This window comes from Pezoporus wallicus, unplaced genomic scaffold (genome assembly GCF_028554395.1).
Source record: "Pezoporus wallicus isolate ANWC-B61680 ecotype Strahan unplaced genomic scaffold, APGP_CSIRO_Pwel_v1 contig_7505, whole genome shotgun sequence".
Taxonomy (NCBI): Eukaryota; Metazoa; Chordata; class Aves; order Psittaciformes; family Psittacidae; genus Pezoporus; species Pezoporus wallicus.
In genome coordinates this window covers 1,875,448-1,903,197 of record NW_026638908.1, presented here as the reverse complement: position 1 = coordinate 1,903,197, position 27,750 = coordinate 1,875,448, and the positions used below count along the sequence as shown (strand labels likewise).

The following is a 27,750-nucleotide window of genomic DNA, read 5'->3' as shown; positions in this document are numbered from 1 at the left end:
GCTGTAGAGTGGTTTTGCAAGCAGTAAAGGAAATGAAAAAGAGTCTTTCTGTGCTGGGAGATTATATTTCTACTTTTCACGGTTAAATTTGAAATGACTGGCTTCAAGTAAACATCTGAAATTCAGATTCTGGGTTAGCACTAAAAAAAAAAAAAAAAGGTATGTAGATTCATTTAGGCAATAAAGAACAAGTAAATTGTGCTTTTGCTAAAGGTTCCAGGTTTGGATTTATGTCTGAATCTGAAATGATCAGGTTCACACTGCAAATAATCTCTTTTGAAAAATTAGGGGTATTTTTCTTTTGATTCTTTCAAGTCAATTTAGTTTTGGTGAAAGCTGCTTGATTGATAGTTCAGGAAACTAGCACTCTGTGCTCATAAGCAGCCTGGGCAGAGGGATGCAACACGCATAGCAGCAGCAGGAATTTTCACAAATTGCTTGTACATCGTGAAATGGACATCAAACATCTGTCTCCATGGGACACAGCCAAACTGCCCAGGCAGATGTTGGGCTTTTAGGCCTGAAAACAACAGTGCCAGTCAAACAACTCCCATTTTGAAGTATTTCTGTAAGAAGTCACATGAAAATGCTGCTGAAAAATTTGTGCTTTTAGGGACTGGAGAAGAAAAAGAAGCAAAACCAGCTCTGTACAATTTTTCACAACCTCTCAAATTCTACCTTATGCAAAACAGTGACAGCTTTAAACTCTGACCGCCCACCAGCAATTCCTGTTTTGCAGAAGAATGGAGGGAAGGGTAAGAGGCAAGGTTCACTTCCCATTTGCATCACTAGTGAAAAACCTATTCCTGCAGCTTTTATCATCTGTGTGTGCTGTACAACCCAAAGGCAGATTCAGCTCTTCTGAATAAATTTAATTTACAAAGCTGCACTACATCAACACACAAATAGAAGTAGGAGTGGGCGGTCAACAGCTCCTACTCTAAGGTATTGTGTGTAGCTGCCAAACCTTTCTGAAGAAATTTCCCTGCAGCAGTGTCCCAGAGCAGCACTATGCTGACCAAAGCAGTACAGGAAAGAGATTCTTTACATGTCCAAATTTCTTTTGCTGTCCCAAAGGTGGAGCCACCTGCACTGGGGTTACTGCCAGTGGATTAGTCTATGGGAACTGTGAGCTGTGTTTATGACCGCACAGAGCCTTGAAATAGTGCCAGACACTATTGTAGGAAAGGGAATGTGAGGGAGGCAAAAAATCTGAAAGTGACTCTCTTGTCGTGAGAATAGTCATAACATACTCACCCTATCAAGCATCCACTGGTCACAACCAGAACAGGTTGTTACAGTGCAGTCCAAACCCTTTAAATGTTTCATACCTGAAACTCTGTTCCAAGGGCAAACAAACCCCTCCTGCATAACACAGCTTGTAAGGTGAGAGAATAAGTTAGGGCAGAGCCAGGAGCTGTATTCCCTCTTATCTGCCCCAAACATCCTGGCATCCTCCCTCCAGAAGTGATGTTATGATATGAGCAACTTTTGTAATGCCCTGAGCCCTATGCCTCAGGCCTATGAGCATGTGATTATAGTAGTAATAAAACAAAGTATATAACTTCCAATATTTTCTGAATGTGTATGTATATATATATATATATATACACATACACACATATGTATGTTGTAGCACTGAAACCAAATTTTACTTCTCAGCTCCACTTGCTACGCTTTTGATGAAGCAATCAAATCACTGCATTGTAAATCAGACTGCTGTTACTGGGTATTAAAATTAGAACAATACCTCACACTCTCTAGTATTTTACACCTGCTCACATGCTTTTGCACACACCAGTATGCTGTTGTGTCCCCTTTCCCCCAATAAACCAGTGATTTCTGAAGTGTATTAAAAAAATATTTTTTTTTTTCAGTGCAATGGCCCACTTAACAAATGGAAAGAATAAACATTTCAAGAGATATATACCTTTTGAGGAGTCTTCTGAGTTCCATCACCTATTTTTTCATTCATAATAATCATCTTTTTTTTTTCTGTGTTACCCTTTATAGATGAAGCATATTCTTTAGAAGTATCTATATAATCTGGCCTCATCAATATCCACTTTTATACTGATGCATTTCAGAAAATGACAGTCAGGAATAACAAGATTCTCTGGTAAGCAAAGCAGAGGCTGATAAAATTCTGTCCTAATTAAGTCAGCGCCAATGCTTTCATTATCTTCAACAGACTTAGAATTTCACCCATGATATTTCTCATTTCTGATGCACCAGTATATGTTTTTATCATTGGCTCCCTTTTCATCTGCTTTGTATTTTAGTCATTCACTGCACTTATTTTTTCTGATTTTTGCTTAGAGATGGGTTGTGTGCTGATAGCATTTTTAGAGTTCTGTTTGAATCCCAAACACCCTTGGACAGGTGCATTTGCAGAATGAATCTTCAGCTTAAAAGCAATTCAGAATAAGAAACTCTCTTCATCTGTTACTGTACAGCACTCAGTGTTAAGGTTTCCAGACCTTATCAGGACTTGGTTACCCACACAAGAAATCATTTACAATAACTACTCTGAACAGAACAGTGCAACACATAATGCGTATAGCACCTAACTAAACTCTCCCGTGGGTAGTAGTGATGGGTGGTGTGCACAAGGAACAGCAATTAAAAGCAAGTTTATGCCCTACACTTACTGGGAATTCCTCATTCATGGGGAATAATAGCAATGCCCATCACAAACACATGATGTGTAATGCATGACACATTGTGTTTCATTTTATCCAAATGCCCTATTCCTTGCAGTACAGTATACAGCTTGTTACCACAAGTGGTCTGAATGCTTTTCAATGATGTTTCTATTGTCACTAGAATTTTCCTCTGTTAAAACTGTTCTGTGATATAATTAACCACTTTAATTGTCAAATCAAACAAACAAAAGGAGAGAACAGTTCTAGATCAGCTAATGCTTAGACATCTTGGTATTGGTTTACTTGCTTCTCCTTGAAATACTTTGTAACTGTCAGCTCTGTTTTTTCACTAGGAGCCTACTTAATAGATTTGTTTTCCTCTGCAGTATTGAACTTCAGTGTAAAATCGCTTTCCCGTTCAATCATGATCTCCACGACACCTCAGCTGGCTTCCAGCAAGGCTTGGGTGCAGGACTGTGTACCAGAATGTATTCCCATGGGAGCATGTGGGAGAGTAAGAGATCATCAAGTCTGATTTCAGAAATTATCCTCTGTTCATTTTAAAGCAAACCAAATCAATCGGTTCAGCCCTCATCTCAGGCTTGCCCATCTGAGACTTGAGCAGTTCTCCAATGAGCAGGGTGTATTTACCATTCAGGAAGAAGACAACTTCACATCTGTCAAACTTTGCTGAGGTTCAGTAGAGAGAAGCTTAATTAGTAGCAGTAGCAGGTCACTTTGCTTTGATCACAAGCAAATCTTACAGAAATACTTCACTGGTTTCAGTGGGATAACTTGCTTCAATGAGGTGAAAAGGATTTGGTCCTGGAATTGTAAAATAGACTTAGATTGACAGTCACTTTTGTATTTGCTTTCTGCCTAATGAAAGCTAAATGATACTTTAATGAGACCACAACAGGGCAGGTCCAGGGGGACCAGCATGGAGACAGTCAGCACAGTTTATTCATAAGGTTACCTGCCTTCAGATATCTAAGTATCCATCATGCATTATGCAAACAGCATTGAATCATGGCACATGCATTTCCATATGCTCAATTTTCAAAATTCAAGAAGGAAAACATAACTTCCAACAACAACTTTGCATCTTATGCCCACCTTGTTGTAAAAGGCTAGTGTAATATCCTGACCTGAGATTATTATTTTCTGGGGCCAGGGCATAATGCAATAAACAAACCTAAGCATGGAGGGTTATTTTCAGTGAAACATGAAGCAAGCAGAGGCTTGCCTGAGGTCAGGGCAGACTGTGAAAACTTGGGCTGGCACATGGAAACTAAAATGCAGGTAGCTTCTGTAGTCATCATGCACTCACGTGGTGCAGTTTGATAAGAATCTCTTTTGCAGTATCTCCTAACAGATAACACACCTGAAAATCATACAGTCTCAGAAATAAGGCATTTGGAAGCCATCTGCCTCAGTGGCAGTGATGATGCAGTGTAAAAAGCTGCACTACTGTAAATTAACTGCTTCTTACTGAGCTTGTCATCACTATGTGCTGTTACTCAGGTCCTGCTGTGGAAAAGCAGATTTGCTATCTCAGCTTTGCATCTTCCCTGACAAGATGATACCAGCCTGAAATGCGTCAGGAAAGCAAACCCCACCTATGTTCCACTTCTGCCCTGACATGTGCTTTCAGGGTTCATTTTCTTACTTGTACAAGTGAAGTGACAAGATACAGCCTGTGAATCGGGTCTAAAAGATCAATAACTGACTAGATTCAAAGCCAAGGGTTGACACACCATGCTGGTTTGGAGGTTAACCAAAGCCTCTTTCCTCTATAGACTCTTTTTCTTCTATCAAGCCATGCCAGTGCAACCTCTCACAAGTTCTATGTGAAACGGCAAACCTTGTATACAGTCACCCACCTTGAGAAATGGAAACCTCTTCAGTTCAGTCTGATGTCTATCCCAGAGTCTTAATTTCCTCTGCCTTTTCATCTGGATATTTTCTTTAGATCTTCCATTCCATATGAGGCACAATGCTCAGATCCTCCTGAAAATGCTTTCTCCCTTCAAAATATCAATTTCTCCATTACTGGTTACTTTCAATACATCACAAAGAAGGCTCTTTCTCTGCCTTCTCATTTTCTCAACAGCTACCTCTTCCTTTTCACTATGCTACTGGCTTCAAACCTTTAATTTGCCTCCATGTGTTTCTTATTGGTAGATGCTTTCTGCCACAGCTGTGTGAAATACTCTATTTGTAGCTATGAAAATACTTTTCCTATTGAGTCTTTTTTCAGCCCTTCCAGTCTAAAGCAGAAATTTCTTTCTTATTTTAGCAAATATATTTCATTGTTCAAAGAAAAAATTTGAAGTAAAAAATACCAATTTAAAAACTGTTGCAGGTCAGTAGGAAAATATATTTCCTATTTTCTGTGTGAAAAAGAAAAAGAGTTAAAAAAAGAGAGAGATAAAGTGAAGGAAAAACACCTATCTTATAGGTTTTTCAAATTAGTGTATCCTCAGCCAAAAGAAGCAAATTTTCTGAAGCTACCTTGGATGGTCCAAGACCAGAAACCTTCCATTGTATGGAGTTTCAGACTTGATAATAGGCCATATCTTTTTTTAAGAAAGAAAAAGCATCTGGTATTGCCAACACACAGCCATCCCCACCTCTGTTTAGATTTGCTGTGACAAACAATGGAGTAACAACCCCTATATTTGCACCTGCAAGTGATGTTCAGCTCCTCACAGCTGTCAGTAGGAGAAGCCACGTGACTGCACAGACCTTTCTACTCACCTGTGTATTTTGCTCTTGCACCTGGAAGCACCAAAGCTCCTTATAGCAGAGGTTGTGCTTTTTCTGTGTGTTTGAACAATCTTCAACATCAAAAATAAAATACATAGTTGGTTACATTTCAGCAGATGATAGGTTAAGCTGGCATTTTTTGCACTAAAAATTTTACACACAATCCCACCAAACATCTCTGTCTTTGCAAAGATTGTTTTGATCCAAATCCCATGCCACTTGAAGCAAGCACAGACTAAATGGTGAACCTTGCCTCATATTTCGCTCCTTCTCTTTCCTACTCTTACCACATTGAAATAATAATGCAATTTTCCCTGCTGAGTAGCCTTTCAAGTTTGTACTTTTCTTACACATAGAGGGCAGAAGTTCAAAAAACAATCTTCCCAAGCTTTGCAGAGATGGGGCTTTCCTGATGGGGCTCAGGAAATGCCGGACTCTGGCAATGAGTAGAGACATCTGCAGACCACTGCATCCACCGGGGCTTCAATTTATGTCTCTGTTTCAGTACACAGCTCACCAACCACATTGTTGAAACTGAGACTTTTTGAAGTTGTTTTGGAGAAGCTAGGCTGCTGTATCTTTGCTCCTCACAGTCCCTCTGTCCCAGTACCCAAAACCCACAGTTTCCCCATCTTCTGTGGGGAAAACAATGACAAACAAACAGACAAACAAAAAGGCTAATAATTAATTAGAAAATATGAATCCAGCCTGAGCTCCAGCAACTAGATTGATGGGCTGTTCTGTCTCAGCATTGTTCTGTGTACTGGCCAACACTCAAGTAAGCACATAGAGCTACAGTGTGTTTAATTTACCTTTGGCTAATTTACAAAGTAAAGCCTGCTTTCTATAAATTTAGAATTTTCATTTTATTTATTCTCTTCATTTGAGCATGAATTGCTCTTTTTTCAGATTCAGGGTCAGCTTTGAGTAAACGGAGGAAAAAGAAGCATCACTGGTCACACCAAAAGCTGTCTTCCCATAACTGAATTCGAGATACCATTCTGATGGGTTTTAAGCAGTGACTTGGGTTCTGTGGCATCTCTCAGCTTGAATTTGCTGCCTCACATGCTTCGGCCCAACCTCTGTCTGCCCTTGGGCTAAAAGGGGTCAAGACCAAACATTTCTGGGTAGGATCATGGAACTGAGCCTTTGGTAAAACCCATCCCAAAATAGTTGTTTACTTTTTCTCTTTCATTTTAACCCACAAAAGTAGCCACTTCCCAAGCCAAATTTCAATGCCAGCATCCCTCTAGTCTGAGGCATTCCCCTCTTTGTGGTAATGAAAAAAACACTACAGTATTGTTCTGTACTCCTCTCTCTTCCAATAATGATGGAGACACATTATTTTGTGCTAATACAGCTAATACAGCATGATCCTGGGCAGGATATCCCACAAAGAACCACTCTTAAGAACCAACATGCCCTTGCATATTGGAAGTTTGTGGCAAACAGGGCTGCTGTCACACAGTCTACTTGAATGCATTCACTTTCCAGAATTGGCAGAAATCACATTAATCAACCCCTAAATATGTTCATGAAACTTACAAAGCTAAAGGTATACTTTATGTAACCTCTTCATATTTTTACTTCCAAAAATGTCTGAGAGCTCTAGATATGTGGTTTGACTACAGTATCCTTCCACATACTTTTCAGCAGATGTCTTAGTTTTGCCTACATAACCCAATGAAACTGTTGAGGGGAACAGTTACTCCTTCCATTACTTCTAATGGGACTCATAAGAAATACCTGCTATTACACTCCAAGCCCTTGAACTAATTCAAAAAGCAGGTCTTCTCATGACCTCTGCTTCGTTTGCCCATGGCTTGGGTCTCTTCCCACTAAGTGGCAGAAATGAGCTGCTCAGAAGGTGAAGAGCAGGTTCCTGTGTCATCTTTATCTCCCACTTCTTTCACATCTTCTAGCACTGGTTCCTAATCCTCTGTCATTCATTTCAGTACATCCTGCATACTCCTTGCCAGAGCAGAAGCAGCACAGTCCTATACAAATTCATGTGGCACTCCCAGCCAGCTCAAAGGAGAATATGCACATTCATTCTTCTCCATATGTCTCCTCGTTGTATTTGCTTTCACTGTGAAAGCAAATAATAACGAACTGTAAACCAAAGTGTCGACCAAAACATGGGGGTTCCTGCCATTCCTCTAAAAAGACCATATTGTTCCAACTCTATTTTCAGCCGAAAAGAGACAGTCTACTCTGTACTATACCCTAGAGGTGGTAGGACACAAAACCAGAAGTAAAAGTAGTAACATTTCCATGGAGTATTCAAGCATATTCCCTCTGAAACAGGAGAAAAATCCAGTTGCTGTGAGTGTCTATCAGTAGATGAGGCCAAAACTAGACAACACTCATCTAACTGGCTTCAGCTCTCCACTGAATACCTAATCCAGGAGAAACCATATCCTTCTAAGTCTATAGCACTATTTTCACTTAAACAGGTTTTTAATAAGCTGAGTTAGCATTTGATATTTATGCAGGCTGAATGGCAGGAACCTTTTTTTCTGGGCACAGCTAAGTATAGCTACAGTTTGGTCAGGGATGGGCAGTGGTCAGTAGCGCTGTGCCCACAGAGAATCACACTGTAAGAAATGAAAGCATCTCAAATTTGCTTATGCATTCACTGTTTGCAGAGATACTGCACAATGATCAATCTGCTTATATTTAAGATACTGTGCTACGAACATCATTAATAAAATAATCACATGCTCTTTACTACCCATAGGTGCACAAAATATCGATGTGCAGATAACAAAATGTGGGTCTTCTTCAAAAATAACAAACTTTTTTTGCCTTCTGTCTGTGTACTTTATTTCGATTGCATTTGCTCTGGCATATCCCAGCTAATCATTGTGCTTGCACCTGAATGGAATATAAAGTTACAAATATCATTTTTACAGATGTCACAGGACAAATATGGCGTATCTGGAGTTAACAACTATTTCAAAGAAATCTGTACCTATTTCTGTACCAGTGATATCACTTCAAAATCAATTAAAAAAAAAAAGAGAAAGCACTCTAAAACTGCATACAAATTGCAGCCACAATTGACAAAGCATACATTTCAGAGACAGAGTGTATCGCTGGTTAAAATATATTCATAACTGTCATGATGTATGCTGGTAAATCAAGCTCACAAATGTGTGTGCTAAGATTTGAAATGCTTCCATGTGTAAATCTATATTCTGTCTGTCTCCACAGTCTAGCTCCATGGAAAAAAATAAATAAAAATATCAGTATGCTGAACACATCTCCTTAAGATAAATTTATTGAGGAGCTAAAGACCTTGGCCACTGCCTCATAGCCACTGAAAAAAGCCAGTATATTCCATGCATTCATGAGCAGTGAATGAATGCAGAGAGGTGCCTACTGAAAACAAAAACCTGGAAAGTTTTCTTTACATGTGAGGCCATTGTGGCCCTGTCCCATCTAGACAGAATCTGAGAGATCTGGGAAGCAAGACTTGATGGTGATTTCACTGTGCAGGTTTCTGCTTTGTTGCCTTGTAAAGTCATGTGCAATCAAAGTGGTCAACTACAAACTTGCACTAAGGTCAAAAGCTACTGCATAGCAGATTTTGAGTTTGACCAACATACTCTTTTTGTTTCTTTCCATTTACTTAATTCTTATTCATAAGTTATAGATATGAGTGCCTTGAAAATCATATACAGAAGTGCTTTCTGGCATGTTGAGAGAAAGTATGGTTACTGGTCTATCGCTGCAACAGGATCACAAGCATAGATTTCTCAATATACGTGTGATTTTGCTAAAATCAAATAAGGCAACATGAAGCAAGCAGGATGGGATGTAGCCCCAGGGGGGCAGCAATATCTCTGCCTCCACCCCATGACTCTCACCTATGCTTTGAAGAAAGCTGGAGTCACATTTGCGAAGTGACAACGTCCATCACAGTGTCTGGTCTTTCACATCCATCTAGGTAGGGCTGAGAAAGCCGTAATGCCACAAATAATACAGATCTGTAGTCACTCCTCATGTGACATCCATGTCAAGTCAGTCCAGCTTTCTGCTGGGAATAAATAAGCTGTAGCAGTTCTCAACAGCATGCAGCCAGCCTCTGTCTCAGGAAAAGTGAGATGACTTTGAGGTTTCATATCCCATCAGGCATTAAGGTTGGAAATGATTATTAGCAGCAGGGTGACAACAATCAGAATAGCTCAGTTAATTAAAGGGATTTGGAGAGACTATCCAGCAGCTGACTCTTAAAAGAGCTGCGGTGTCTCTTCAAGGGTAGAAGAGGTTATTTAGAATACAGTTCTGTAAATACAGAGTGGCACCCTGTTTGCAGTTAAGCAGACTCAGTGTAGTCATAAGCAGCAGCGTAAGGTTAAGGAACTGGTCTTGTGATATCTTAGTGAGACTTCATGACTTAGATTCTCTGACTCCCAGATGCAGTCCCACCTGCAACTGCCTCAGATTCTGGGACTGCACTTATGCAGGGGTCCTCACTATATATGTGTTCTACATGGCCGGAAACACAAAGCTCTATATCATAGGATCATAGAAATCATAGGATCAACCAGGCTGGAAAAGACCTTTAAGATGATCAAGTCCAACCGTTACCCCAGCGCTGCCACGTCCGCCACTAACCCATGGCACTGAGGGCCCCATCTCCACAGCAGCAACCTCATTTTTCAAGCAAAAACATACATGAGAGGTGCTTGAATTACTTGCAAATTCTCTCCCTTTTTACTGTCTCAACCCAAAGCACCCCGAGTCACTACCTGTCTGGGGAAATGGATCTCCTGGACCTTTGGACAGATTCTTGAACAAATATCCAAGGAGTGAGGACATGCAAACAGCTGGCTTAGGCAAATGAGCATTAAGAAAAATCTTTAATGAGGCATCATCATTAACTTTGAATTCTGTAATGGTAAAGCATTTAGGAACTCAGCTCTGCAGCACAACGAAGCCCACAGTATAGCATATCTAACAATTTTATCTCTCTTTTCACATAGCTTCTCCACACAGATCCCCATTTTCTCCAGGGTATCTGTTATATTGAATGATTTCTTTTGCGCCTTATATCTGATCCTATATAGAAGAAATCTCTCCTTCATTGCCTTGCTATAATTGTCTATGCTCTCTATTTCAAAGATAAACACATTTAGTCATCGGTTTCAGGAAACACTGCATTTAATAAGTAAGCTCATTTTCCCTAAGTCACATAAGTCACATTTTCCCTATGATCACAAGAGCATAAAACTTGCTTTGTATGATCATTCATGCTCACAAAATTCAGTCACAAAATGCTTGAACATAGCAAATACCAAACGAGTGGAGACAAAGTCCCTACAAACTCTCATTTACTTTCAGAAAAATATTGTCAGAAATGCTTTGTGCTACAACTTCCATCGTTGCATGAATATAAATTACTAGAACTGAGCACATTTTAATTGAATTTGCTTTTTACAGTGACTGTTCTTTGTTTATTATGTTTCCCTCAACTTGTAAAATGAGAGTTTGTGTGAACACATTGTAGGCCCTATGAGTACAAAATTCTTCTGCATGCATTGCAGAAGCTGAAAGAAAACATCAATATAAGTGGTAATGGCCACAAATAGAAATTTTCAGGTCTTATTTTTACTGACCTTTTTTGACTATGGAGCCCCCATAGAGACACCAACCTCTCTAAGACATTATTCTGTAGCCAAACTGTCACTCATTGACTTGGAAATCTGTGGGCTCCAGAACCTTCATTTAGAGGTTGAAACAATACAACATTGAGCTGTAAGATACACTGTTAATTCTTAAATGTGTGTGTCAGAAATCCACTGATGTTCTGCACTTGTTAATTCAGTTCCTACTGAGAAAAAAAATAAATACACTTTTCCAGCAAATCACTGCAAGAAAAAATCAAATACTTAGCTTATAAAAGAGTATCACTTATTGATTCCTCTCTGAGTTGGATTATCTTATTTACTATTCTGTATTCAGGTCTAACTGCCTTCAGACATTAAATATACTTGTAAAAAAAGGAGGCTACAGATTTGTCTTACCATTTGATTGCATTAACTGCACATTAATAGTTGAAGAGCAAGATATCCCCCATCCTGCATGCCAGGCAACAACCAATTGTGAGCTGCCTCTGGGCTCAGTGACCTAGAAACCAAGAATAAGGCTCATAAAAATCAGATGCTGAAGAACAACATCAGGGACAGCCCTAGAAAGGGGATGATAAATCACTTGACAAGGCCATAAGATGTAAGTCTTTCTGAAATAAAAGAAGATAATTCTTTATTTTCAAGCTGCAGCTTTTTCTGTCATTTTTGGCTCTTTGAACATTCTCAGAGACCTCATCCTGTGCACAAGAACACACTGAATGTCACATTTTTCACTACAGGATTAGGCATTTTACACCCCTTCTCTTAACTCATCTTCTTTCATTCACACTACCAGGAATGACAGTTGTTAACGCACAAAATCCATGAGAAAATAAAGATTGTGTACAACAGTACACAGAAGAAAGACACATAGCTGTTTTGATTCAAGACATCATAAGTAGTTCACGATGCAGTTTTCAAAAGTGAGAGTTTTGAGTACAGAAATAGGCATACTCGTATTAAAAGAGTATCAATCTGGAAAACAGAGAAAGAAACTTACTTGACTATGAGAAACTGGATTCTAACTTTCACATAAAATCCTGCTGGTATTAACCAGTTTCATCCTCTGAGCTGGGCCAGTTAGAATAACAGTGTCCTTAGCACATGACTTACAGCAGTCATGAAGCTTAACTAAACTAAATCAGAAAAATGGTACCATTTTGGTTCATAGTTCAGAAAGAGGCATTTCTGCAAATACACAGGGAACCCAAGGAGATTTATTTGGAGCTGTGGAATGTTTAAAACTCTGACAAAGGCTTATTTCTTGGGTGGTTTGGCATTTTTGCAGGCAGGAGGTGTTTTGTGATTCCAAATTTGTATGCAATATTAGATAAGAGACCAAGAACGAATGAGGTATTATGTCAGTACATTGTGTAGGTACTTACTGCTAATGGATTATCTCTTTACTGTTAATTGCTCAGAGCTTTTTAATCATGGATCATAGTTAGTACTGTTAAAATCTAAAAAATAATAGCTAACTGATATAGGACACAGAAATGATGTGATAACTACAACAGCATTACTTCCCAATGAGAAAAGCTAAGCAGACACATCTCATAATGTTTTAGATGTTTCACAAGCAGTGGTAGCAATTATGCTCCTTACCAGAAACCATAGGCACAACTCAGGATCCTCCTGTGCTGGGTGCTGCAGAAGCACAGAATAAAATGAATTAAGTCATTCTCACACAGAAGGCAAAACATAGCAAAGGCAGTTTTATATCAGATGTTAGCCATGCACATGTGTCTTTTCACGTCTGTGTATGCAAAAAAAACACAGGCAAGAAATACCCAAGGTTTTGATTCTTTCATTTTTAACAGCTTAACATACCAATTAGGTAGGAAGAAACCTCAGGTTTCTTCCTCACAGGCTTCTGGCACTTTCTCAGTGTGATTCACATTTCTCACTGGCATGTGCTGCCCTCAGCCTGAAAGAATCGAGTAAATTAAGCCATTTTTAAAATCCCTTCTTTCATGCCTTTTTCCTGTGTGCTTTGCTTCTATCCTACCCAGAACAACCTTTGCACCACAGGAGGTAAGCAGATAAAGGCGGCTATGGCAAGGTGCTGGATAAAGACTCCAGCTGTCCCAGGAGATCTGTTTTCCTCCTCTCACACCACCTTCATCAGGGAAGGTTTCAACTATAGAAACACAACAAGTACTTGCCACCATCCCCTGACATCTTTGTGATTCACACTTTCATCTCCTTAACAGTTAAATTTCCACTTCCTGGAATTTTTTAACATAGACACTACTGCCTTTGAGTAAGATGGAGTGGGAAGGCACCCCACAAGCTGAACTTCATTTCTCCTTGTCTGAGCCACCTCAAATTTAAAATAAATGTATTCAAACAAGAGGAAATTGGTAACAAGTGTAGCTACTTTGTCTGGTTTTCAGTAATTCTTTTAATTGTAATTGTTCTGTGTCCCAGCCTGTTTAGCATCAGTTCCATGCCAGTGGTTGAGAAGGATAATGAAAAAGATCAGGTCTGGCTTTCTAACCCAGTACAGGCAAGAATTAGGTCTCTGGAAAGAAACCCAATGTTTCCTAGCTGACATACTGGCTTTTTAACTGGTAATGACATGGGTGAAAGAGGGGAAAGCAGAAGGAAGAAATGGAATGAAGGGCCCCTTCCTCTTCACTTCTTTCTTCATCTCCTGGCTTCTATACCATCACAAACAGAAGTGTTTGCATTTCATGGGTGGGTTTGCCATGTGTTAGTTCTGTCTTGAAAAAAATCAGCAAGTGTACAGGGTTTTCAGAAGCAGATTGTTTCAGATTTTCAGCTTGTTTTGCAGACAAAAGAATCAAAATCATTTGAAAGGAGGTCAATAGGAGTTAAGTATATAATCCGTTTAGGATTTAGCAAATCCTACACAGACCTTTTTTGCATTTCTAGGCACCTAACTACCTCCGCAAACTGGACCCTCTAGAAATTTCTGAAGTTTGGATGATAAAGAGAATCAAAACACTGATTCATCCAGGTTTCTTTCACTGCTCCTGGCACTGCAGAAAATGTCCCACCGGACTGGAGTGTCTGATGGGTTGTTGTGGGGAAAACTCAAGGAGACAGAAAGGATGCAGAGAGTAAGTTGTTTTTAATGAAGAAGCTGAAGCACCTGTTTCGTTCTGCACATGTAGGATATGATTGGCTATAGCAGAGTATCATAATGTAAATGAAAGAAAGGTTTTGTAAGACATACTATAGAAATAGGATGTTGTCATCAGTTTTAGTGATTTCACAGTTTCAGCAAATCTTCTTAGAAGATATTTGACTTGGTCAATGTATTTGAAGAAAAAATCATCTGGCCAAAATAATAGCAATTTTCTACGTAAGAATTGCTAAGGTACACTGCTGACAGCTGTTAATTACAGATGGCACTATCATAATAGCTGTGACAGCATGACAGTAAGCTATGACAGTAGCTTAGCAGCTATGACAGCACAACTAGGAAGGCAGTAATCACATTACAGGACATATAGGATGACAACAGTAGCGATTCTGCAAGAGCCTGACCTCTGGTCCAGGGAAGGTTATGAAGCAGATCATCTTGAGTGCCATCACTCAGAATTAACAGGACAACCACATAATTAGTCCAAGTCAGCATGGGTTTATGAAAGCCAGGTCCTGCTTGACTAACCTGATTTTCTACAAGGTGGCTTGCTTAGTGGATGAGGGAAGGCTGTGGATATTGGCTACCTAGACTTTAGTAAAGCCTTTGACACCATTCACCACAGCATTCCTCTAGAGAAACTGGCTGCTTATGGCTTGGACAGGTGTACTGTTCTCTGGGTAAAAGACTGGCTGAATGGGCAGGCCCAAAGAGTGGTGGTGAATGGAGTTAAATCCATTGGCAGCTGGTCATGGGAGGAGTTCCCTAGGACTCGGTGCTGGGGCCAGTTCTGTTTAATATTTTTATGAAAGATCTGGATGAGGGGATTGAGTGCACCCTCAGTGAATTTGCAGACAACACCAAGATGGGTGGGAGTGTTGATCTGCTGGAGAGTAGGAAGGCTCTACAGAGGGATCTGTGCAGGCTGGACTGGTGGGCCAAGGCCAATTGAATGAGGTTCAACAAGAGCACTGGTAAGGATGCACCTCAAATCTTGTGTTCAGTTTTGGGCTCCTCACTGTAAGAAAGACATTGAGGTGCTGCAGCATGTCCCAAGAATACCAGTGAAGCTGGTGACAGGTCTAGAGAGCAAGTCTTAGGAGGAGAAGCTGAGGGAACTGGGGCTGTTTAGCCTGGAGAAAAGGAGGCTCGGGGGAGGCCTTCTTGCTCTCTACAACTACCTGAAAGTGTAATGAGGTGATTGTTAGTCTTAAGTAACAACCAATTGGACAAGAAGAAATGGCATCAGGTTGCACCAGTGGAGGTTTAGATTGGGTATTAGGAAAAAAATCTACAGCAAAAGGGTTGTCAAGCACTGGAACAAGTTGCCCCAGGAAGTGGTTGAGTCACCATCCTTGGAGGGATTTAGAAGGGACCATTACATGGTCTAGGGGTAGACTTGGCAGTGGTCAGTTAACAGTTGCACTCGGTGATCTTAAAGGTCTTTTCCAAGCTAAACATTTCTATGATTCCAGTCCAAAATAAAACCATTTCCACACATTAAGGTCCTTTCCAACCCTAGCTATTCTATGATTCTATGTCTTCTAAATATTAAAGACCCTTGTACTAAGAAGTTAGTTAATAAAAAGAGATTTAGTTGCTAAAGTGCATCAATCCCCCAAAAAGCTGATGAAATCACACTCCCTGAACCAATGTGCCACTCCAGAGGGCTGTTATGACCTGCTCTTTAAACAATCAGCATCTCCCTCAGTTAAGTCAAAAAAGATCAGCATCAAGCCCCCCATTCTGGGTACCCATAGCCCAGATTTAAAAGAGTAAGAGGAAGGTGCCCATTTCTTCATAATCCAGGTGAACAGACAGGTGTACAGCAAGCCCTTTTTTTTTCTCTTAGGACCATATCCATGAAGACATTAAGCAGCCCTAAGCTGCTCCAAAATCTGGGAAGGGTCGTTTCCATTACATGGAGGTGAAGCACAGGAGGAAAAAGCTGCAGTTACTCCTGTCCTGCCAGTCCTCCTGTTGGTTGAGCATCCTATTTTTAAGCTTGACAGGTACCTTCTGTCCTCCCATGAAGGCTCGTGCTTTATCAGAGGATAGTGATCAGAACCTATGTAAAGGTTTTTTTAGGATGGATGTTGAGCAGAACTGCAGGTCCAAAGCTTGGGCTGGTGAGACCCTGCAGCCTGGTAAAGGTGCACCAATTTGAGATCCCAGCCTGACTGCAGTCCTTGTCTCTGAGGGGCTGTAGTTTATAACATGCAAGCAAAATGAGTCATTTGATACCTTCAGCTGCAGGTTCAAAAATTATAGTGCGTGAAGTTTTTTTCTCGGGTAAGATTAAAATGTGTAAATTCTGCTGCCCCACCCACACACACGCAGTGGAATGTCGATCAGAAGACAAAATATTGTTAAAATGGGTATTTTCACTGTGCACTGAAATTGCCTTGAAGAGTGATTTATGTTTTATTTCATCCTTCCACACACACACAAAAAAACAAGTTTCCATTATTTAAAATTCCTTTTAACTTTGTACACATAAAAAGCTCACTCTCCTTGCTTCTTGCACACCGATAGAGGCATATAATTTAACATACACTTGACATTTTTGAATGATGAAAGGCAACTGAAATGGGTCAGAAAGGGATCACAATTATTTTGAGCAGTGCCTCCATGGTATCTGACTGAATAAGCATGGCTACTTTTAACAATACATCTTTCTTTGCAGTATTCTACCCAGAAAAGGAATCTCAGCTTTTAGTTGGTCCCTTAATACTCTATAATTGACCTGACCAGCACTTGGGTCAGAGAGCAAAAATTAGGGCAAATGCAATATGAACAAAACCCTGTAATTTGTTTGGTTCATTTTTTATTTTTGCATGGTAACATTCAATAAGACCCTGTAGCCTGTCAAACCTTCCTTGTTTTTCAGATATTTGCCATCATGTATCCTTAATTATTGCTCTGAAGTGAAAAAAGAAGCCACAGTAGGAGCTGCATGTCAAGGAAAACATCTCCCATTTCTTGGCAACACTAAAGCATCCGGATTTTGCTATGGACTCAGTTGCTTCTATGTTTGCCAGTAAAGCGAACAGCACTTTCTCCTTGGTAACGATTGTAGTGGGTTAGTGTGGCAAGGTTTTGGTAAACGGGGGGGGGCTACAGGGTTGGCTTCTGTAAGAAGCTGCCGGAAGCTTCCCCAGTGTCCAACAAAGGCCAATGCCAGCTGGCTCCAACATGGACCCACTGCAGGCCAAGGCCTAGCCCAACAGAGATGGTAGTAGCACCTCTAGGGTAATGTATTTAAGAAAGGGAAATCAGTGCTGCACAGCTGGAAGGGAGGAATGAAGTAATTGGTGAGTGATCTCCCCATCCTTATCTTGACCCATGAGCATTTTATTATACTTTCTCTCCCCTGCCTGGCTGAGGAGTGGGAGTGATACAGTGCCTTGGTGGTCACCTGATGTCCAGCCAAGGGAACGATCGACTCCTAATTTAGCCCAAACATTTTTTTGCTTCTAAGTCCTTCCCAGAGGTTTGTGGTAGTCTGTTGATAACTAAAGTCCAGTGGCATAAAGGTCCAAATTTCTACAGCATCAACATAGCAATATGCCATCAGGATGCTTGATTGTTTTTTGGTTGAATAGCAACAAAACAGTTACAAACTGCTTATGCTCTGGATTTGGCACCCCTTGGGAAAACAAACAAACAAACATGTTATAAATGGATAAAGGAAATATTCACCCCAATGATGGTAACATTTCTTCTTTTCCATGTATGTTGTCTTTACAACCTAATAAGAAAGACTGCTCTTTCAGGAGCAAGTTTCATGCAAGGCCGTGTTTTGCCAACACCCATTCCTTATAAATAAGATCATCACAATAATAAAGAATTTCATATTGCTCACATGCAACACAGGGAGAGGTCCTCATAGAGTGAAAGGGGTTTATCTTCAACAAAGGAAATAGAGGCATAAACATTTTTTTTTGCTGCCAGCACTTAATCAGATAAACTTTCTAGCAACAAGTTTTGAAAGAAAAACCACTATTTTAAAAGTTTGCCAAAAAAGCAAGGGCAAGCATAGCAGCTAATTCAGCTCTCCACCCCTGCCTTTGCACAAAGTTTCTACTGAACTTGAACATTATTAATCATTCATGTGATTGTTAGCTTCTACATGGAGTGTTTGTATTTTTCCTATCAATATGTGCATAAAATTGCCTTATTAATGCTCATATACATGTTTATTATGGGAAGGGAGAGACTGTTTACACTGTACTTCTAATTCAGCTAAACCAAATTCCAGACTTCTTTTGACAAGGAAAAAAAGGAAAACCAAAAAAACAATGAAAACAAAAACTAAAACAAAACCTACAAGCATTTTAGTCCTCAAAATTTTAGAAATGTTTTGAGTAAACATATTGTGTGATCTTGAGCATTAGAATCACAGGGCTACCTAAAGGTTGTTTAATATCTTTGCAAACCATAATTCCTTTGGGCATGGAAATCAATATATTTTGTCAACATTATAAACACTTATAAACATTTAACCAATTCTTTTAAGGCTGAAATAGTATGAATAGGAGAGAACATCTCTGGGAGCTTTAAGAGTTCTACATATTCTGCGTCTTTAAAAATAATAATTAAATCATATTCTGTTTACTTAGATCCCTAATACTGAAAAACATTTTGGGGTTTATATAATATTAAAATTTTAAAACACTTAAGTAGTATGAGAACCCATACACAGATTTCAAGAGTGAAATGGAGAATTTATGTCTTTTCAAAATTTTTGTCTGAAACTCAAATTTATAGGTAAACTGCTTTGACTACAGGCTATACACAGATATTGCTACTTACTAACTGCTAGTTGCTTTCCTTCTCAATCCTGCCAACTGAGTGCAGTTCACATTATGACATGGATTAAAAAGCCATGTTCCACTGCCTGTAATGAAAAATGTATTAAAGTTTTAATAAAAGTTAAAAGTAATACTTTATAGAATCTCATAAGAAATATTTGTATCATGTCTAAAAGAAATAATTGCACTGCTGGTTTAATGGAACGGAAGATTTTTCATTTTAATTAACTCACTAAGATGATATTCAACAAACTTAAATTATAAGAATGTTAATTTTAAACTAAAATAGTGTCCCCAGCATCTGGAGCACATTTCAAGGCTGCAATGAGGCTAACCGAGTAAACAACCTAATTCTTTCTGATATATGCAATTTGATTATGGATTTAAGAAGCAACAAATATATGGTTCACATAAAACTGTTCTTTTCAGCTAGAGAAGAAAGTAATGAAGTTCAGTTTAACACTATTGAATAAACATTTATGCCCACATAAGAGGACAGATGATGAAAAAGAAAAAGGAAATATTCCTTTCATTATTCCCCAAAACAGACGTGATGATCACTTTAAAACATTTCTGGATTTACCTGACATGCATCTATTGTCTGGGAAAGCACATATATTGCAAGCATCATTAGCTCTATTCACTGTTTTCATAGAACCTATTAGCATTAAGTTATTCTGTTGTTCCTCTAGTGCTATTTTGAGAGAAAAAGTACTTGCCTTTTTTACACATTTATACTGGAGTCTTTTTAAAACAAAAGCTGTTAAGGCAATTGTATAGAGTACTACGCATTAACACAACATTTCTGGGCAGCATTTGGAGATAGTTTAGTAAAAGTTTTAAACCTGCCCTCCTGTCTTATCCCACTTCCTCCAGCAAGTACTGAAGGAGTAACACCAAACCCAAAAACATAGCAGAGGAAATGGTGTGGAGAAGACTTTGTGAGTCTGCATACTGGGGTGGCAGTAGCTGGAGGTAAGGTCCCCTGCATGGGCCAGAGCAGAGTTGGAGCTGGAGACCTTGCCCAGCTCTGCTCTGAAACCACCACAACACTCAGCTGCAGCATTACATGACTTTGATTAGTTTTCCATAACTTCAGTGCTTTCAGTATATATGTAGCCCAAATGCACAATCTGGGCTCTGTCTGTCATCAAAAGCATGAGATAAGGACATGAGGGGGCAAATAATGATGTCAAGAAGATGCTTTAGGCTGGCTGAGCAACACTCACACCCTGACAACCCACAAGGGTGGAAAGACTTGTCTTGCACTGTTGAAGCTGCCAGTAGCATCTGATGTGGCTGCTCCTTGATCTTTCTCTCAGCTGTCAGTTTCAACCTGACACGGTCAGTGGGGTAGCCAGGTTATGTACTGGTGAACAGTGTTAACCTAATTCTGTGTACAGTAGTGTAGCATCTGGTGGGTTTATTTGCTGCTTTCCAAACGAGTGTGATTGAAATGAGATAGGGCAATGTCTTGTTATTTTATGATTTTGAAATGGATCACTACACCACTGGCAAAAATAATAACATTCTGACACATCTAGTAATGTCAGCCCTGTTAGATCACCATGTGTGGCTACCCTGCAGTTCTCTCATCTAACTGAAGCTTCTTGCTCTGCCAAAACCAGGATGCTGAGGGAGAATCCACTGTGGAGCCTCTCCTATTCTACTGACATCTCAGGAGCTGTTAACCAGCTCCCATCCTGACTTCAAAATATATGTGTGTAAGTAGCCCAATCTTCAAATACAGACAATAAGCAAGCAGCTCTTCGCTGTGTGTTAATCACCAGTATATATTCAAGGAAGCTGGCTGGTACCCAGCCAGTTATCTGGAAAGATGTCCTCTCTGATGCTGTATCAAAACCTGCAGACTGGAGAGCGGATCCAGGCTGAGGTGTGCACACTGACCATATGCATGGGAATGACCCAAGCAGAGATCAATCCTCTTCCCTCTTGTGCTATCCCTGCTAAATTGCTTCTGTAGCAGGAACCTGGATACCTGGATCAGAAAGGTGCTATGGATATCTCAGCAATACACCCAGTTTGGAGCACCAGGACAGCAGGGTGAGCTGAAGCATGCTGTTGCTACACAGTCCAGATGTAATCTGGTCACTTCTAGAGTACCAGAATATGACTATTAATCTCTCAGATGTGCTGTGTCCTCAAAATACAAGTGGATAAGGTAGCAGCTTTCACTCTGGGAACACTAAAAGTAAAGCCAACCATCTGTCCTAGATACCTTAAAGAAAATGCGATAAATTTTCCAGCCCTTCAATTCCTTAGCTCAGGTACATGTGTCTTCTTGAAGAGGCAACTCTAGTTCTTGTTTCACAACCTGTTCCTGGGTAACATTTTGAGTGGGAATCTATGAATCACACACTGCAAAATGTTGGTCCTGCCTTGTCCTACATTTATAAACTAATACATAGTTCTCAGGGCTAATGTTCATCCTGAGAAGAAGGAGACTGCAGATTTTTAAAGATAAAATACATTTTCAAGGTGTTGATTTTTTTAACTGCTGTTTCCTATCTTTTCCACCTCCTGAGGTATCCCAGAGAGCTATATATAGTTATAGCAGATGATACATTTCATCAGGAGAGGTGACAGAAATGAAAACCACACCTAGACACTTCAGAGCTGCAGAAAAATGAAATCAAGCTCATTCCATAAATTTCCCTCCTAGAAGACACCTCTATTAAAACGTAGAATTGAGGCCATGACTTACTGAGGAAAAGGCAATGAAATGTGGAAGTTATCATAAATCGAGAGACATAAAAGTCTTGGAAATACATAGTAAGAACAAAGTTCAAACCTTTTTAATACCTTTATCATGGTTGATGTACTTTACAAAGTCTGATTTGCAAAATGTGTAACTCCAAACTTATTTCTGTGAAGCTCTTGGAGACTGTCCTGGTAAATAAGATTTTCAGCTGTTATGCAAAATGGCTTGCACAATAATAAATATAATTTTACAAATATTTAGTCAAACCCTAGCATAGATCTAAAGGGAATACTAGTCACATGATCATATCCTGTGGCTGGATATATGGAAGTCAACACATATTTGAAAGTAACTACTATTATTTTGATTAATGCAGAATACGTCTTCCTTTTACTATGGTAGTGAATAATACATATATAACTGGTAAGACAATGCTTCATAAAATGCACATAATGATGGAAATACTTGTTATTTTATTGAAATTCTAAAACTTTACCACGAAGGGCAAAAACCAAATAGTTTATATTTGTACAGCTTGTGTTCAGGCAATTCTGTCATCACAATTACCTCTCTCCGAGTTGCCACTAAGGCTGGTTTCATGGGAACCGTCCTTGCAAGACTCATCCTTTCCTGGCAGCAAAGCACAGGGAAAGTCCAGGGGCTAAAAAAGCCAGTGGGGGGGTCCCACCACTTTTGCTATCATGTCTATGTGCTCCCCCACTAACAATCTCATGTAGCAACTAAACAGATTAATACCAGGCACTATTACAAGTATGACAGCTAACCTTTGCTTTTATAATTACCTTCCATTTGCTTTTTGCATTATGTCTTCTGTTACACAATCTTACATGATTTCCCTGATAAAAACATGACAAGTCATTGTTCTGAATTAGCCATTGTGCTATAAATCACAAATTTTATCAGTTGTGATATTTTGACTACCTAAGCCCTCCCTAAAAAACATTTAAGACTTCTCATCTCCTGGTGACACATGCTTGTGAAATGTCAGCATTTCCAGCATTTGATCACATTGTGAGAGGGGTTGTCTTGATAAGCGCTGGAACTCATCAGTCACTGAGGGTGTCAGCTAACATCTCCCAGCATCATTATTTCTATTTCATGTGAAATTCCATGGTAACGAGTCTTTAAACAGTGGCAGCAGGGAGGTGGAATGATGTATTCTGTAATTTAAAAACTATGTAAAATGGGACAAGTTGTAGAGTATTCAAGGGAATATTCTCATCTCAGTGCACTAGGCTAGAGCAGCTCTTCTGTTAGCTCAGGGGAACACAGAATGCACTGGGCTGAAAATGCAGCATTTGAATAATGCAGACATTCTCAGCTGAAAGCCAAAGGGCACCAGAAAGACTTGAAAGCAGAAGACACTCACTTCATTGCTTGTGGCACTACATGTTACAGTAGTGCCAGCATGTGCTGCCAGCAGGGCAAAGGCACAGGTCTACGGAGACCTCAAAGAGCAAGCGTCAGTGGCTGGTGGGCTGGGGGGTCAGTTTCCTCTTCTCCAGGCTCATCCTGCTGCACTCCACCTCTGGAGGTGTTAAGTGAGGATGGGCTGCAAAGCCAAAGTAATTTTAGCTACATCCCACTGGCCAGCTTCAAAATAGTAAAATCTGAGCCCAGCATAAACCTACCGTTTCTAAATTGTGAAAGTATTTGCTGTCAGCCTTCATGTTCAACAGCTTGCCAATCAAGGTGGTCAAAACAGTCATCATTCAAATTAGTGAGGGCGGAAATGTCATCAAAAGAGTTGTGTTTCTGATAAAACAGGAAAATGGCAGTTAATGGATATTGAAAATTTCTATGACAAAACCACAGTTTCCAGCTCTAACTGGTAGTGATTGTATGCATGCAGCATAAGTTGTTGAATCATATCCAGCTGAAATAAACAGATAAATAGAAAAAAAATCTAATTAGCCCTAAGTGTATTCTACAGATGTCCATTTAGAATAATCATAGTGATGGGGTTATTAAACAATCTCTCATTAACTCCTTGATTTAAGATATCTTAAATATATTGGCAAAGATTCTAAATATATTGGATATATTAAATATATTGGCAAAGCAAACTGAAATGCACTTTTCTGAAGTGCCGTTTTCTCTATTTATTGTGAGTATTAAAGGAAACAATGCATGTGAAATCTTCACATAAGGAAAGGAAATGTTTAATTACATGATGTTTTAGTTTGGACATGCCTTACTGAGTCATTTTTTAAAGCACCGTACAACTTACTATTCATTAGTATTCATGCATTGTTATCTTTCAAGGCTTATGAATATTTCAGCAATATTCTCTGAATGCCTATTATGAACGAAGGTGATTGTGGGAGAAACATCTGTTCAGTTTTGGATGCCCTTGCTCAGAAAAGATATAGTAAAGATTGAAAAACTCCAGAGACACACAACTAAACCAGTGATTTAAGTTGCAATTACTTAGTCTAAATGAAAACCAGAAAGTAAAATCTGATCTGTAAGTGGGTTATTAGGTGACACTCCTCTTCTGAGTGGACCCTCAAAACTTAGAACAAAACCAAGGACAAAAGCAGTGTTAAATCATGAATTAGAAAAGGTGCAGTGTTTGTAAATAAGTCAGTGTAAGAAGGAATTGCAAAGAATAGTCAGTCAAACCTGCCACTCCAGGTCCCTTTTGGTGCAGAATTACCCCCTCCCTTCCTTTTATTAAACCTATTCATGTACTAGGCAGTAGGACCAAGCAAGACTTTCTTGGAAAGGTAACCTACACAGGCTAGCAGATCTACACTTACAGCTTTACAGTTAATCAGTAGAGATAGGAGCTTCACTTTTTCCTTTTTGTTTTTCTTGTCTCCAAAGTGACTATTTGTCATAATAATTAACCAGTGCCCAGAGTCCAGGAGCAAACCATTATTAGTAGACAAATAGCAACTAATAGCAGCATATTCCAGGAAAACCAGGTGAATTTCATATGTTCCTTGGCTCAGTCTAGAAGGAAAATCACAGCTTTCTGCAAAGGCTGCATTGGAAAACCAGGACTCTGAAGGAATTTATCTGGCCTGAAGGTCACAGAGCAGTAAACTCAAAGCAGACTGTATCAGAAGCGAAGAGATGCAGGGCAGGAAAGAAAAGGTAGCAGCTCAGCTAAGTGGGAGAAAATTTTGGATTTCCTACTGTTCCTCAGCTGCACTGCAAGGTTTCAGACTTTCAAGAGTTCAGTTTCTCTCACTAAACGATATGTTGTTTTGTGGCACAATCAGTCCAGGTCTTTTTTTCTGGTTACACTATTACCAAACAAGCTTAAGGAAGCAGCCTATCCTATCGGAAAAGGAATTGCATGCTGTTTCAAAACTTGCAGAAGTGGTGTCAGGGGCATTAAACTGTGTCAGACAAAGTCAGTGAAAATTAAGAGCTCTATGTAGGACGCTCGTGTGAGTTTACAGAGTTTTCTCAATGACATTTTGTTTCTTAAGCATGCGAACTTACGATTGTATGTTCTGGAAAATTCACAAGGGTGGCGAGTATTTGTGATATGAAAACTGCTGAAACTTAGTTGTGCTATTTAATAGCTGCTTTTCTTCTGAGACAGGCAGTAGAAAGATTACAGTCAAAATTTGCTCTTAGTTTCTAAAAAAAGATGAAGGTCTCTGAGGTGCTAATGTTATACATTATAAAATCCTAAGCTAACTCTATAAAGAGAATTTGAAACCAGCATTAGCTGCAGTATTCTTGTTTCCTAAATCAACTACTCTCAGTGATAAATTTTTTCACCAGTTCACAGATGTGCAAATGTCCCCACAGTGCTTTTGACATTCCCAGCCAATCAAGCCTCTCCTGGAGGAATGGCATTCAGAGAAAGGGAAAAATACAGTCTTTTTGCTTGTCAACCTTCTGGCCTCTCTGAGGTGAAAGTCAGAGCCACTTTCTAAGTGGATGGTCATGACATGGGCATCTGTCCTCCAGGAACATTGTCTCAACAACACTTTAAGGAGCACAGGGTAAGCTTTTGCTGCACACATCGCTTCCTGGAAGGATTCTTGACCTACTTCCCAATCAGCACTCGCTGTAGAGACATGTTTGAAAACATGCTTTTCCTCCTATTTAGTCATTCCTGAAAGAGATCATACACTGTAAGAAGCAGATCCTAAATGAATCTTCTTGTCCTTTAATAGAAAGTTCCCAAAGCAATACTCTTGTAATAGAAAGAATCCAAATCTTTTTCTACACCTTCCGGTCCAAAATGATCCAGGCTAGAAGGTAAACAGTCCATGCTGAATTAGACCACTGACAAAAATAATTGCTATTCCCATATGATTCCACACGAAAGTTCCTACATGTCAGTCATGTCTTCACTTAAAAATATAGTGACTCTTTCAAAAGGATTAATAAGACACTTGCATCATTTTCATTAAAAGATTCTGTCAGCATCTCAGTTTAGTGAAAATTATTATTTTTTCCCAAATTTTTATGCTCAGTAACACTTTTGGTAATGAGATTTTTTTCGATATTTTAGAATTTTCTCTTTTTTGGGGGTAGTTAGAACATTCACCACATTAAGAGAAGGAAAAGTCTGTCTCCCTTGGATGAAGAAAAAGAAAATCCAGTCAAAACAAAGGGAACAATATCTTTCCTTCCTTTGAATTCCAGGTGATACAAGCATGATGTTACTTGACTGCCACTTGCTAAGGTGCAAAATTGTTAATAAACAGAAGAAATAACCTCTGTACTACCCTTGTGTTTCTGCCACTTCATGATCCATTCAAAAAACTTGATACTGAAAACGTAACACTTGGCATATTTGTTTGAAGGCTTTTGCAAAGTAACACTAAGGTAGAAACTTCAGAGGTTCAGCACATCCTCTGGACTTTGAATACTGAGACCATGTTGGACATTGGCTAACACCAGTTTTCCAAGTTCAACTTCAGATATTGATTTTATCTAATAATGCTCCTAACAGTTTTCAGTGATGAATCTGACCCTTTGAGTCTTATCCAGGCTGAACAGTCCCAGTTGTCTCAGCCTCTTCTCATAGGAGAGACAATCCAGCCCTTTCATCTTCTTTACTGGCACTCCACTGGGCTCTCCCTAGTAGCTCCACAATTAAATGTTTCAATCCGAAACAATGCTTTCCACTCAAAACTCTAATTTGAAGGCTTCCTTCCCTGTTTTACCAGTCTTTGTTATCAAAGCAGTCATGCAATAGTTTCCTGCTGATTTACTACAGTCCTGGTTCCTCTCTTTCCCCTCCATTCTCCTTTTTTCTCTAATTTCAGATGACCTCTTGCACCAGAGCAAATTGATGAAACACATCAGGACCTGGTAAGGGAAATTTCATTTATTTCCATGCCAGATATTATTTCAAATGTCACAAAGCACCAAGAATGAGGACTCTAACATTTACCCCAAACAGAGCTATGAAGATAAATAGCAAAAAATTGATTTGACATGCAAATTTCCTATATTTTGAAGCAGCAAAGCTATTAAGAACATGAATCAAGGTGTGGAAGACAAAAATATAAGTCAAAACATGAGACAAAAACAAAAATAACCTGGGGCTGGCTTCTGCCAAAAGCCGTGGTCTGTCAGGAGGTAGGCGGCCTTCAGTCTCCTGCCAGCGATTAAACTGCTTAAAAAAGGGGCATTTTCCTTTGCTGATTCAGCAGTCTTGATCCACAGAGAAAAAGTGATGCTTCAGAGTATGCTGCTTTGCAGAAGCCTCCTCCTTTCCTGTACACGGAGCCAGGGAGCAGTGGGGTGCCCTGCCCTGTAATCTTACCGATTCTGGACAATTACCGCTGGGAAGAGGAGCGTGCAGCAGAGGTAATCTATGTTATGCACTGCCATCTACTGTGTCTCTACTCAAACTACGACATGATGTTCAAACCCAGAAAAAAATGGAACTTCAAACAAAATTCTCACTGCATGTCACTCTCATTTGTGCTTCAAGAAGGCATCACATAAACGTATGGAGAACAAATCCAAACTAATGTCCAAATACAAATGGCATGGATGACTACTAAATGTCCCACGTTTTGCAACATGAAGGAGGCTGCCCCTAGTT

At 39.5% G+C, this 27,750-nt stretch overlaps 1 long non-coding RNA gene across 1 annotated transcript in view; it reads right to left on the bottom strand.

Annotated features, from left to right (window-relative positions):
• Positions 1 to 27,460, bottom strand: part of LOC130601281 (uncharacterized) — a 62,587-nt gene extending 35,127 nt beyond the window's left edge. Inside the window, exons 1-2 of the long non-coding RNA XR_008972631.1 lie at positions 27,239 to 27,460; positions 18,978 to 19,062 (exon numbers count right to left, since the gene is read on the bottom strand). This is a non-coding gene — a long non-coding RNA (uncharacterized LOC130601281). The remainder of the gene's footprint in view (positions 1 to 18,977; positions 19,063 to 27,238) is intronic.
• Between the last annotated feature and the right edge of the window lie 290 nt (positions 27,461 to 27,750).